Here is a 12,498-nt window from a genome sequence, read left to right as displayed (position 1 = left end):
ACATTTCATTCCAAGAAATTTCCAAGAATCCTTGCCATGAAATTCTACTGCATCTTCTTCTGGTAAACATCACAACATGTCATTTCGTGAAATTCAGTTGAATCCGATTCAATCAACATGTCCATTTTTTCTGAAATGTCATGACTTGAAATTCCAAGTGCCAAAGAATCCCATACATTGCACTAAAGTGTTACTATAAAGGTCATGTACTGCAGGTCAGTGTTACTTTAATGTTTGGTTAATTCTAGCATGAACTGAATTGCAGTGTTTTGTCAACATTACTGCATTTCTGGATAAACTTGCCAGAGGGTTAAAGACTCTAGCTTGAGCCCGCAGCCAAAGGTTAGGTTTTTCAGAAGTGGGATTCGAACCCACGCCTCCAGGGGAGACTGCGACCTGAACGCAGCGCCTTAGACCGCTCGGCCATCCTGACATGATGGCCAGTGGACAGCAGCATTTTTGCACCTACACGGAATGGCAGATGATCTAGAATCTAGGGCTTCACCGCTCACCCGAGTCAGAGCACATGCCTCGTTGGCGCAGTTAGGCAGCGCGTCAGTCTCATAATCTGAAGGTCGTGAGTTCGAGCCTCACAAGGGGCAGAATGGTTCTTTTTGATACACGGGACCGTGTAAATAAAGGAGCTGCTTTCTGTATTCCCTTTTATGTCTTTGTCCATTTCTTCATATGCACTGTAATTGAAATCCAGTGTTTTTTTAAGACTAATGTTGAACAAATGCAGTAATAGTATTACTCTCATATTCATGTCATATGTGTCAATGTTGTTACAATGTTTTGTTAAGGCTTATATCATTCTTTCATTCTGATGGTATGTCTTGTTAATGCTAATGTAATGTTTTACATGACATTCCTTGAATCTTGTGTCATGACACTCCACCCCATGCCCCCAAACCCATGACATTTCATTCCAAGAAATTTCCAAGAATCCTTGCCATGAAATTCTACTGCATCTTCTTCCGGTAAACATCACAACATGTCATTTCGTGAAATTCAGTTGAATCCGATTCAATCAACATGTCAATTTTTTCTGAAATGTCATGACTTGAAATTCCAAGTGCCATAGAATCCCATACATTGCACTAAAGTGTTACTATAAAGGTCATGTACTGCAGGTCAGTGTTACTTTAATTTTTGGTTAATTTTAGCATGAACTGAATTGCAGTGCTTTGTCAACATTACTGCATTTCTGGATAAACTTGCCAGAGGGTTAAAGAACCTAGCTTGAGCCCGCAGCCAAAGGTTAGGTTTGTCAGAAGTGGGATTCGAACCCACGCCTCCAGGGGAGACTGCGACCTGAACGCAGCGCCTTAGACCGCTCGGCCATCCTGACATGACAGCCAGTGGACAGCAGCATTTTTGCAGCTACACGGAATGGCAGATGATCTAGAATCTAGGGCTTCACCGCTCACCCGAGTCAGAGCACATGCCTCGTTGGCGCAGTTAGGCAGCGCGTCAGTCTCATAATCTGAAGGTCGTGAGTTCGAGCCTCACAAGGGGCAGAATAGTTCTTTTTGATACACGGGACCGTGTAAATAAAGGAGCTGCTTTCTGTATTCCCTTTTATGTCTTTGTCCATTTCTTCATATGCACTGTAATTGAAATCCAGTGTTTTTTTAAGACTAATGTTGAACAAATGCAGTAATAGTATTACTCTCATATTCATGTCATATGTGTCAATGTTGTTACAATGTTTTGTTAAGGCTTATATCATTCTTTCATTCTAATGGCATGTCTTGTTAATGCTAATGTAATGTTTTACATGACATTCCTTGAATCTTGTGTCATGACACTCCACCCCATGCCCCCAAACCCATGACATTTCATTCCAAGAAATTTCCAAGAATCCTTGCCATGAAATTCTACTGCATCTTCTTCCGGTAAACATCACAACATGTCATTTCGTGAAATTCAGTTGAATCCGATTCAATCAACATGTCAATTTTTTCTGAAATGTCATGACTTGAAATTCCAAGTGCCATAGAATCCCATACATTGCACTAAAGTGTTACTATAAAGGTCATGTACTGCAGGTCAGTGTTACTTTAATTTTTGGTTAATTTTAGCATGAACTGAATTGCAGTGCTTTGTCAACATTACTGCATTTCTGGATAAACTTGCCAGAGGGTTAAAGAACCTAGCTTGAGCCCGCAGCCAAAGGTTAGGTTTGTCAGAAGTGGGATTCGAACCCACGCCTCCAGGGGAGACTGCGACCTGAACGCAGCGCCTTAGACCGCTCGGCCATCCTGACATGACAGCCAGTGGACAGCAGCATTTTTGCACCTACACGGAATGGCAGATGATCTAGAATCTAGGGCTTCACCGCTCACCCGAGTCAGAGCACATGCCTCGTTGGCGCAGTTAGGCAGCGCGTCAGTCTCATAATCTGAAGGTCGTGAGTTGGAGCCTCACAAGGGGCAGAATAGTTCTTTTTGATACACGGGACCGTGTAAATAAAGGAGCTGCTTTCTGTATTCCCTTTTATGTCTTTGTCCATTTCTTCATATGCACTGTAATTGAAATCCAGTGTTTTTTTAAGACTAATGTTGAACAAATGCAGTAATAGTATTACTCTCATATTCATGTCATATGTGTCAGTGTTGTTACAATGTTTTGTTAAGGCTTATATCATTATTTCATTCTAATGGCATGTCTTGTTAATGCTAATGTAATGTTTAACATGACATTCCTTGAATCTTGTGTCATGACACTCCACCCCATGCCCCCAAACCCATGACATTTCATTCCAAGAAATTTCCAAGAATCCTTGCCATGAAATTCTACTGCATCTACTGCATTCCTTGAATCTTGTGTCATGACACTCCACCCCATGCCCCCAAACCCATGACATTTCATTCCAAGAAATTTCCAAGAATCCTTGCCATGAAATTCTACTGCATCTTCTTCTGGTAAACAAACACATGTCATTTCGTGAAATTCAGTTGAATCCGATTCAATCAACATGTCCATTTTTTCTGAAATGTCATGACTTGAAATTCCAAGTGCCATAGAATCCCATACATTGCACTAAAGTGTTACTATAAAGGTCATGTACTGCAGGTCAGTGTTACTTTAATGTTTGGTTAATTATAGCATGAACTGAATTGCAGTGCTTTGTCAACATTACTGCATTTCTGGATAAACTTGCCAGAGGGTTAAAGACTCTAGCTTGAGCCCGCAGCCAAAGGTTAGGTTTTTCAGAAGTGGGATTCGAACCCACGCCTCCAGGGGAGACTGCGACCTGAACGCAGCGCCTTAGACCGCTCGGCCATCCTGACATGACGGCCAGTGGACAGCAGCATTTTTGCACCTACACGGAATGGCAGATGATCTAGAATCTAGGGCTTCACCGCTCACCCGAGTCAGAGCACATGCCTCGTTGGCGCAGTTAGGCAGCGCGTCAGTCTCATAATCTGTAGGTCGTGAGTTCGAGCCTCACAAGGGGCAGAATGGTTCTTTTTGATACACGGGACCGTGTAAATAAAGGAGCTGCTTTCTGTATTCCCTTTTATGTCTTTGTCCATTTCTTCATATGCACTGTAATTGAAATCCAGTGTTTTTTTAAGACTAATGTTGAACAAATGCAGTAATAGTATTACTCTCATATTCATGTCATATGTGTCAATGTTGTTACAATGTTTTGTTAAGGCTTATATCATTCTTTCATTCTGATGGCATGTCTTGTTAATGCTAATGTAATGTTTTACATGACATTCCTTGAATCTTGTGTCATGACACTCCACCCCATGCCCCCAAACCCATGACATTTCATTCCAAGAAATTTCCAAGAATCCTTGCCATGAAATTCTACTGCATCTTCTTCCGGTAAACATCACAACATGTCATTTCGTGAAATTCAGTTGAATCCGATTCAATCAACATGTCCATTTTTTCTGAAATGTCATGACTTGAAATTCCAAGTGCCATAGAATCCCATACATTGTACTAAAGTGTTACCATAAAGGTCATGTACTGCAGGTCAGTGTTACTTTAATGTTTGGTTAATTCTAGCATGAACTGAATTGCAGTGCTTTGTCAACATTATTGCATTTCTGGAAAAACTTGCCAGAGGGTTAAAGACTCTAGCTTGAGCCCGCAGCCAAAGGTTAGGTTTGTCAGAAGTGGGATTCGAACCCACGCCTCCAGGGGAGACTGCGACCTGAACGCAGCGCCTTAGACCGCTCGGCAATCCTGACATGATGGCTAGTGGTGAGCAGCATTTTTCCACCTACACGGAATGGCAGGTGATTTAGAATCTAGGGGTCAACGCTCACCTGAGTCACAGCACATGCCACGTTGGCGCAGTTAGGCAGCGCGTCAGTCTCATAATCTGAAGGTCGTGAGTTCGAGCCTCACACGGGGCAGAATGGTGCTTTTTGATACACGGGACCGTGTAAATAAAGGAGCTGCTTTCTGTATTCCCTTTTATGCCTTTGTCCATTTCTTGATATGCACTGTAATTGAAATCCAGTGTTTTTTTAAGACTAATGTTGAACAAATGCAGTAATAGTATTACTCTCATATTCATGTCATATGTGTCAGTGTTGTTACAATGTTTTGTTAAGGCTTATATCATTCTTTCATTCTAATGGCATGTCTTGTTAATGCTAATGTAATGTTTTACATGACATTCCTTGAATCTTGTGTCATGACACTCCACCCCATGCCCCCAAACCCATGACATTTCATTCCAAGAAATTTCCAAGAATCCTTGCCATGAAATTCTACTGCATCTTCTTCCGGTAAACATCACAACATGTCATTTCGTGAAATTCAGTTGAATCCGATTCAATCAACATGTCAATTTTTTCTGAAATGTCATGACTTGAAATTCCAAGTGCCATAGAATCCCATACATTGCACTAAAGTGTTACTATAAAGGTCATGTACTGCAGGTCAGTGTTACTTTAATGTTTGGTTAATTCTAGCATGAACTGAATTGCAGTGCTTTGTCAACATTACTGCATTTCTGGATAAACTTGCCAGAGGGTTAAAGAACCTAGCTTGAGCCCGCAGCCAAAGGTTAGGTTTGTAAGAAGTGGGATTCGAACCCACGCCTCCAGGGGAGACTGCGACCTGAATGCCAGCTGCCGAAGGATAGTCTGTCAAAATGGGGATAATGTTGAACAATGTTGAACGCCACAGCCAATCACGTCGACGCGCTATAACATTTGCAGTCAATCAGAGAGCGCCATTCTTGACTTTTTCCTTATCATTTTCGACATTTGACCAATCAGAGTACAAGGAAATGTCGATGGCACGTTTACGCTTAGCACCGCTAGGAGGAGGAGTCAGGAAGCTAGCCTAGTGTCAATCAAGTTGCCGAACTGAGCCGAAGGTGTACGAAGTAATGACATATCCTGAGGGGCGTGTCAGAGGTCAAAAAGTTCAGACGTCGAGCATCACTGTCACGGAGGTCAGGCATCATCATTTTAACGGAGGACTGCGAAACTTATTTTTCGGTAACTTTAACTGTATTTTCGGACAATGTAATTTTATATTTGTATATAATTGTATATATTATAATTGTAAATATCGTGTGTGCTTTTTTTAAAGAAATAATTTGTATTATAGTAGTTTTGTTCAAAACGATATAACCTAACCGTTAGCCCCCCAACAAAAAAATGTCTGGCAAAAAATCCCATAAAGCCATGTCAGATACTGACTGGATTGCAAGGCTAAAAAAGTTTGCCAGCACAGGAGTTTGGCCATCAAATGAGGGTAACAGGCCAGCTCCTCGACAGAAAAAGTGGCATGACGTGTACCAAAGGGTGAGTGTGCTTTTGTCACCTTTGCATGATGTAATAATTGTAATCCTAATCATTTAATTCAATGTCATCATTATTTATAGATATGTATGTAGATAATGTTGCAGGTATTTGAGATTTATGTTTATTTATGTAAAAAAAAAACCTTTTTTTGCACTGGGAGATTCAGAGATTTGAGGCAGTGGGGGTGGGGATGTTGAGTGAATGGATGTTTTTTTGAAGGTGTGAAATGTTCCTCTCTTGTTCTTTTAAAGGAGGATACAAACTTTACTCACTCTTTATCTCTAATTTTACAGTTTGTATCTCCCCTTCAAAGAACATGAATAAAAATAAATGACAGACTACAATAAATTAATGTGGCATTCATACTGATAAGTTCGAAATGCATGTATTCTATGTTATATGTGTGATAATGTTTACAGATTGAAAGATGTCCGATGCAGTCTCGCGGCCAGACAACCTTGCTCGGAGCGGTCCCAAAGTGCATATGTGGTTTTCACACTCAAAAGGTAACAATGTAAAGATGTAACTTGTATTTTTTTTATATATGTATAATTTACTGAACAAATTCTTCTCGTTCAACAATTATTGTAGCCTATGTATTTTTGTGGTTGTCTTAAGCAGGCCACAGCCTCTATTGGACAAGCACCAAGGGTTGTTGAACAACAGTCTGCCGCTACTGGACCAGCACAGGAGGTCATGGCGCAGAGTCAGCGTCAGCTCCCACCCCAGCCTACTTCTAAAATTATACCAAGTTTGTCAAAGGTAATAACATTTTTTTTATATATATATAATTGCAGTTTTAATATACGTTTAGTATAAAGGTTTAAGTTCAGTGGAAATGGCTGGTATGTTTTTACACCTACCTGCCAGCTGTGACACCTTGTACAGGGGCGGCTGTAGTCTGCTTATTGGTCAGTTTCACTGTCTCAGGTTGGTTTAGATCAAGTAAAATGGTGAAAGAACAATGTAACCTATGTGATCTCTCTTTCTTCTCTGGGCTCTGCTCTTGCATTCTCCTCTTCCTCTCTAATTGGGCTTTGCCATTATGGGTTAAAGGACACTCGCGTCCTTCATGGCATCTCTCTTGATTTTTCCAACTGGCTACTGAAGCTACGTCTTTCATTCTGTATTTCTCAGGTAACATTCCACTTATGCACAATTAATTATACACGTATTATTAATTAAGTCATCATGAATCTGCTTTGTTGCCATTTCAAGGGTAACCTTCATTACTGTTAATAAACGCTTTCTCTTACAAACTATGTGCAAACTATTTTTGATTTTAAGTCATTTTTAAAAGGTACTTGTTAAATTACTATATACTCACATTCTAGCAATACCTTCCCACACATTTTTCTATTCTAACTGTGCTTATTTCAATCTGTATAAGTAGTAGAGTGTGGTAATACACAGACAAAAAAATAAGTTATAGAAAGAAAGCAGGTCCTTTAGTTATATAATGAATGATAGGATCAATAGATATTTTCTCATTTTACATTTTATTATATTTTTGGCCAATGTGCTGTTACAATTCAATTTGTCTTTTCATTGAAATTGTTTTGCCCTTTTTTAGTTTACCAAACCAAGATTTGGTGGGTCCCACATTGCTGCTGCAAAGCCAAATCTGAGTGTGGCTAGGAGACCATCTCAGGCTGTTGACCAACCCAGCGCAGCAGTGTCCAGTGCCCCTACACCAAGCACCACTGTCTCTGTAAGTACTGGCATAATCCACATTGCATTCTAAGACAAATTCCACATCTGTGCACTTTTTAGAAACATATTTTGTATTCCAGGAAACATCTCAGGCTGTTGACCAACCCAGCGCAGCAGTGTCCAGTGCCCCTACACCAAGCACCACTGTCTCTGTAAGTACTGGCATAATCCACATTGCATTTTAAGACACATTCCACATCTGTGCACTTTTTAGAAATATATTTTGTATGCAGGAAATCTTATCATAATGAATTAAGAGCATTAATATACAGTTTTCACACAATATGCAGTCAGTGAACACATTTCCACAATGCTTACATTTTCTTAACAGACAAGCTATACCTCCCAACAAAATTATGGATTGTTTTTGTAGTATTTACAAATGTTAACACACACCACCCCACAATAGCAAAAACAATATTCCAAACCTTAGATACACTATAAAAACCTCGGCTTCTTCAATGATATCAGTTCAAAAACAATATATCTCAGCTGATAATAAACAAACAATTGAATAATTGACACACACCTGATTTATGTTGGGTAAATTGGGCCAAACATAGCTGATTCCAGTCTGGCTTAGACTCAGTGGCAGGGGTTATTTTTTTCTGTTACATTGACACTTTTACATTAAAAGGAGGACTTTGAGGAGTGATGTTTTTGGAAACAGAAAAAGACAAACACTGTAATGTCTGGACGAGGAAGAGTAAGAGCAAGGGGCCCAGGGAGAAGAGCAGGCCCAGTGAGAGGTGCAGTGAGAGATGCAGTGAGATGTGCAGTGACAGATGCAGTGAGAGATGCAGTGAGATGTGCAGTGACAGATGCAGTGACAGATGCAGTGAGAGATGCAGTGAGATGTGCAGTGAGAGATGCAGTGAGATGTGCAGTGAGAGGTGCAGTGAGAGGTGCAGTGAGATGTGCAGTGAGAGGTGCAGTGAGAGGTGCAGTGAGATGTGCAGTGAGAGGTGCAGTGAGATGTGCAGTGAGATGTGCAGTGAGATGTGCAGTGAGAGGTGCAGTGAGAGGTGCAGTGAGAGGTGCAGTGAGATGTGCAGTGAGAGGTGCAGTGAGAGATGAGAGGTGCAGTGAGAGGAGCAGGGCCAGGGAGAAGAGCAGGCCTAAGGACTTCCAAGGGCTGCAAGAACAGTAGTCAGTGATGAAATTCGTGCCACTCTCATTGACCATGTAATCAACCACGGTCTTTCGCTAAGAGAGGCTGGTAAACAGTAAAGGGAAAAAAAACTGATTTGCTTTTTACTGGAATACTGTACATGTGGACATACAGTTCCCAACCAATACATTTAGTGTAAAAATGGTGGATTGCATGTTTTGTATGCAAATACCTGTAAAACTGAAACACAAAAGTCTATGAAGTTTTTGTAATACAATAGCCAGTATTTTGAAACCCTAGTACTTTGATTGACTGCATGTACCTTGTGAAGTGAAAACAAGTGTTATTCTTTGACAGAATAATTTCATTCTGAGTCAGATTTCCAGTGTTTTGGTAAAGTTAGTGTGTGCAGAGAAAGATGTGTTCTATTTTGAAATGAAGAGTTAGTATATATTTACAGTTTTTTTCAATTGTTTACACGCAATTTTGAAAACCTCTACCTCCTTCTCCTCTTCATCTACCTCCTTCACCTCTTCCTCTACCTTCTTCTCCTCTTCCTCTACCTCCTTCTCCTCTTCCTCTACCTCCTTCTCCTCTTCATCTACCCCTTCACCTCTTCCTCTACCTCCTTCTCCTCTTCCTCTACCTCCTTCTCCTCTTCCTCTACCTCCTTCTCCTCTTCATCTACCTCCTTCACCTCTTCCTCTACCTCCTTCTCCTCTTCCTCTACCTCCTTCTCCTCTTCCTCTACCTCCTTCTCCTCTTCATCTACCTCCTTCATCTCTTCCTCTACCTCCTTCTCCTCTTCCTCTACCTCCTTCTCCTCTTCCTCTACCTCCTTCTCCTCTTCCTCTACCTCCTTCTCCTCTTCCTCTACCTCCTTCTCCTCTTCCTCTACCTCCTTCTCCTCTTCATCTACCTCCTTCTCCTCTTCCTCTACCTCCTTCTCCTCTTCCTCTACCTCCTTCATCTCCTCTTTGAGCCCCCCCTCTTATTCTCACTCTTCTTCTTCTTCTTCTTCTAGCTCCTTCCATTTTTGTTGAAGACAGGTGAACTCACCTGCTGCCTTTTATAGCACTCCTGAGTGATGCGTTTTCAAATTAGCACATGTGTGCTTCCACGCCTGATGGATGTGCATATCCAATTCATTCATTAGTGTGGTCAATGGCAATCCGGGGCTTTGTAATGACAAGGAAGTAACCTCACAATCCTTATCTGTGTCTAAGGTGTGAAAATGTGTGTAGAGTTTTACAAATCACTGTGTGTAATGTTTTGCTAAAAGGGTAAAGCAGACATTGTGTGTAATGTTGTGCAAATCTGTGGAGGGGTTTTGCTCATTGGAGTAGAATTTTGCAAATTGCGTGGAAATTTTTATTTTAGTGTGTAAACAATCATAAAAATCTGTAACAAAATGTGTTCTTGAGAAGAAAATTATCCATGTGGCCAATTGTGTTTTGTTGGTGTGAGTCTGTGTTAAGAGTTTAGGAAAAAGTATCTGAAGTATGGGTAAGAGCTTTTTTTAGCGATTGAAAAAAACTGTAAATATGTCACGAAGACTGCTGCGTGAGGAAACTTCAGGAGACGAAAAGCAGGTTAACAGTCTTTAATGAAAAAACAAGGCAGAGCCGAAACGGCCGATCAACAGAAATGTCTCAAAATGTTCGTGAAGAAACAGAGAAGCGCTCGCAGCAGGTCTCGTGGACTGGAGAAGCGCAGATCCCTCACACCTCTTCTGGACTCAACACAGGTAACCGCTGATCTGGTAAAGTAGCAGGTGGATAACTGACAACTGGACTAGACAGGACATAACAAATAACAGGAGATCAATAGCGGTAACAAACGTGACGGTCAACAATAATCCGACAAACTAGAGTGGAACACAAGAGACTAGAAATAGAGAGAAGCTAATGAAATGATAGAGAACAGGTGCGATAATGAGAAGATGAGAAACAGCTGGGGAAGATAAGTGAATGAAGAGTGAGAGCGAACAAAAGGGAACAGATACAGAGAATGACCAGAAGAGGGAGACAGAGACCAATAAAACACGAGAAGGGAACCAGGATCATGACAGTTCCCCCTCCTCAAAGTGCGCCCCCTGGCGCACTCAAAGAGGAAGACTGACGAGAGCGAAAGAAATCGTCGATGAGCGAGCGGTCCAGGACATCCCGGGCGGGAATCCAGCTTCTCTCCTCAATACCATAACCCTCCCAGTCGACCAAAAACTGATGGCCACGACCACGAGGACTGACATCAAGGATCTTACAGACCCGGTAGACTGGGGAGCCCTCGACACGAACCGGAGGGTTAACAGGGCGGGGGGGTGGGCGAACAACGGGCTTGAGAGAAGAGACATGAAACACGGGGTGAACACGGCGGAGATTGGATGGCAATCTGAGCCTCACAGAGACAGGGCTAAGGACTGGAATTATGCGATAGGGCCCAATAAATTTGGGAGCCAGTTTACGAGACGGATACTGGAGAGGGAGATTGGCGGTGGAAAGCCACACTCTTTGACCAATGACATAACGGGGACTCTTGATACGACGTCTGTTAGCAGACCGACGGGTGATGGAGCGAGACCTTAAAAGAGCGGATCTCACCGTCCTCCAGGTTCGTTTGCAGCGTTGGATAAACGTATTTACAGATGGAACATTAGATTCCGGACTCGAGGAAGGAAAGAGAGAGGGTTGGTACCCTAAACAGCTCTGAAAAGGAGACAGGCCGGTGGCGGACGAGGGAGCGGAATTGAACGCGTACTCTGCCCATGGAAGTTGCTCAGACCAGGAGGCAGGGTTGCGGTACACGAGGCTACGCAGAATTCGGCCAATGGTCTGATTAGCGCGTTCAGCTTGTCCATTGGTCTGGGGGTGAAAACCCGAGGAAAGGCTGACCGTGGCTCCGATGAGGCGACAGAACTCTTTCCAAAACAGGGAAGCGAACTGTGGCCCTCTATCGGATACGATATTCTCAGGGAGACTGTGGATCTTAAAAATGTGATCGACAACAATTTGGGCGGTCTCCTTGGCGGAGGGAAGCTTTGGAAGAGGGACAAAGCGAGCCGCTTCCGAAAATCGATCGACGACAGTAAGAATTACAGTCTTTCCACCCGAAGGAGGAAGTCCTGTAATAAAATCAAGGCCAATCTGAGCCCACGGACGTGACGGAACAGGCAACGGTCTAAGGAGACCAGCGGGAGGTCTATTACTAACCTTAGTCTGAGCACAGACAGGACATGCCGCAATGAAACGACGGATATCACGTTCCCGAGTGGGCCACCAAAATTTCTGAGACACAGACGCAATAGTACCCCTAACCCCAGGATGGGCGAAAAGCTTGGAGGGGTGGCCCCACTGAAGAACGGCACGACGAGCGGAGGGGGGAACAAATAATGAACCCTTAGGGCAGCCACGTGGAGTTATTGCGTGAGAAAGCGCGCGCTTGACGGTTCGTTCTATTCCCCAAGTAACAGCCCCTACCACTCGTTCCTGAGGAAGGATAGACTCAATGGGTGACGACTCGGGGGAGGAGAATTGACGAGACAGCGCGTCAGGCTTTAAATTCTTAGAACCAGGGCGGTAGGAGAGGGAGAAATCGAAACGAGCAAAGAATAGAGACCAACGAGCCTGACGAGCGTTGAGTCTCTTAGCGGATCGGATGTACTCAAGATTTCGGTGGTCTGTCCAGACCACGAACGGAAAGGAAGACCCCTCTAGCCAGTGGCGCCATTCTCCCAGGGCTAAACGGACGGCGAGAAGTTCGCGATTACCCACGTCATAGTTTCGTTCAGACGGAGAGAGACGATGCGAAAAGAAAGCGCAAGGATGGATCCTCTCGTCAGCAGAAGACTGCTGCGAGAGGATGGCTCCTACTCCTACCTCTGAGGCA

At 42.9% G+C, this 12,498-nt stretch overlaps 8 non-coding genes across 8 annotated transcripts; 3 read left to right on the top strand and 5 right to left on the bottom strand.

The window, feature by feature from the left end:
• Positions 1-350: 350 nt before the first annotated feature.
• Positions 351-433, bottom strand: trnal-cag (transfer RNA leucine (anticodon CAG)). The gene has a single exon. It is a non-coding gene; the product is annotated as a tRNA-Leu (tRNA).
• Positions 434-528: 95 nt separating this feature from the next.
• On the top strand, positions 529-602 carry trnam-cau (transfer RNA methionine (anticodon CAU)). Its single transcript has one exon. It is a non-coding gene; the product is annotated as a tRNA-Met (tRNA).
• A 666-nt stretch (positions 603-1,268) lies between these two features.
• On the bottom strand, positions 1,269-1,351 carry trnal-cag (transfer RNA leucine (anticodon CAG)). Its single transcript has one exon. It is a non-coding gene; the product is annotated as a tRNA-Leu (tRNA).
• Positions 1,352-1,446: 95 nt separating this feature from the next.
• Positions 1,447-1,520, top strand: trnam-cau (transfer RNA methionine (anticodon CAU)). Its single transcript has one exon. It is a non-coding gene; the product is annotated as a tRNA-Met (tRNA).
• Positions 1,521-2,186: 666 nt separating this feature from the next.
• On the bottom strand, positions 2,187-2,269 carry trnal-cag (transfer RNA leucine (anticodon CAG)). Its single transcript has one exon. It is a non-coding gene; the product is annotated as a tRNA-Leu (tRNA).
• Positions 2,270-3,213: 944 nt separating this feature from the next.
• On the bottom strand, positions 3,214-3,296 carry trnal-cag (transfer RNA leucine (anticodon CAG)). The gene has a single exon. It is a non-coding gene; the product is annotated as a tRNA-Leu (tRNA).
• An 835-nt stretch (positions 3,297-4,131) lies between these two features.
• On the bottom strand, positions 4,132-4,214 carry trnal-cag (transfer RNA leucine (anticodon CAG)). Its single transcript has one exon. It is a non-coding gene; the product is annotated as a tRNA-Leu (tRNA).
• A 94-nt stretch (positions 4,215-4,308) lies between these two features.
• On the top strand, positions 4,309-4,382 carry trnam-cau (transfer RNA methionine (anticodon CAU)). The gene has a single exon. It is a non-coding gene; the product is annotated as a tRNA-Met (tRNA).
• Positions 4,383-12,498: the final 8,116 nt, after the last annotated feature.

This window comes from Siphateles boraxobius, unplaced genomic scaffold (assembly GCF_051911475.1).
Source record: "Siphateles boraxobius isolate OS27281-9 unplaced genomic scaffold, OSU_SipBor_1 63, whole genome shotgun sequence".
Taxonomy (NCBI): domain Eukaryota; kingdom Metazoa; phylum Chordata; class Actinopteri; order Cypriniformes; family Leuciscidae; genus Siphateles; species Siphateles boraxobius.
Note: the sequence above shows the minus strand (reverse complement) of the source record. Positions and strands in the feature narration are given on the sequence as shown.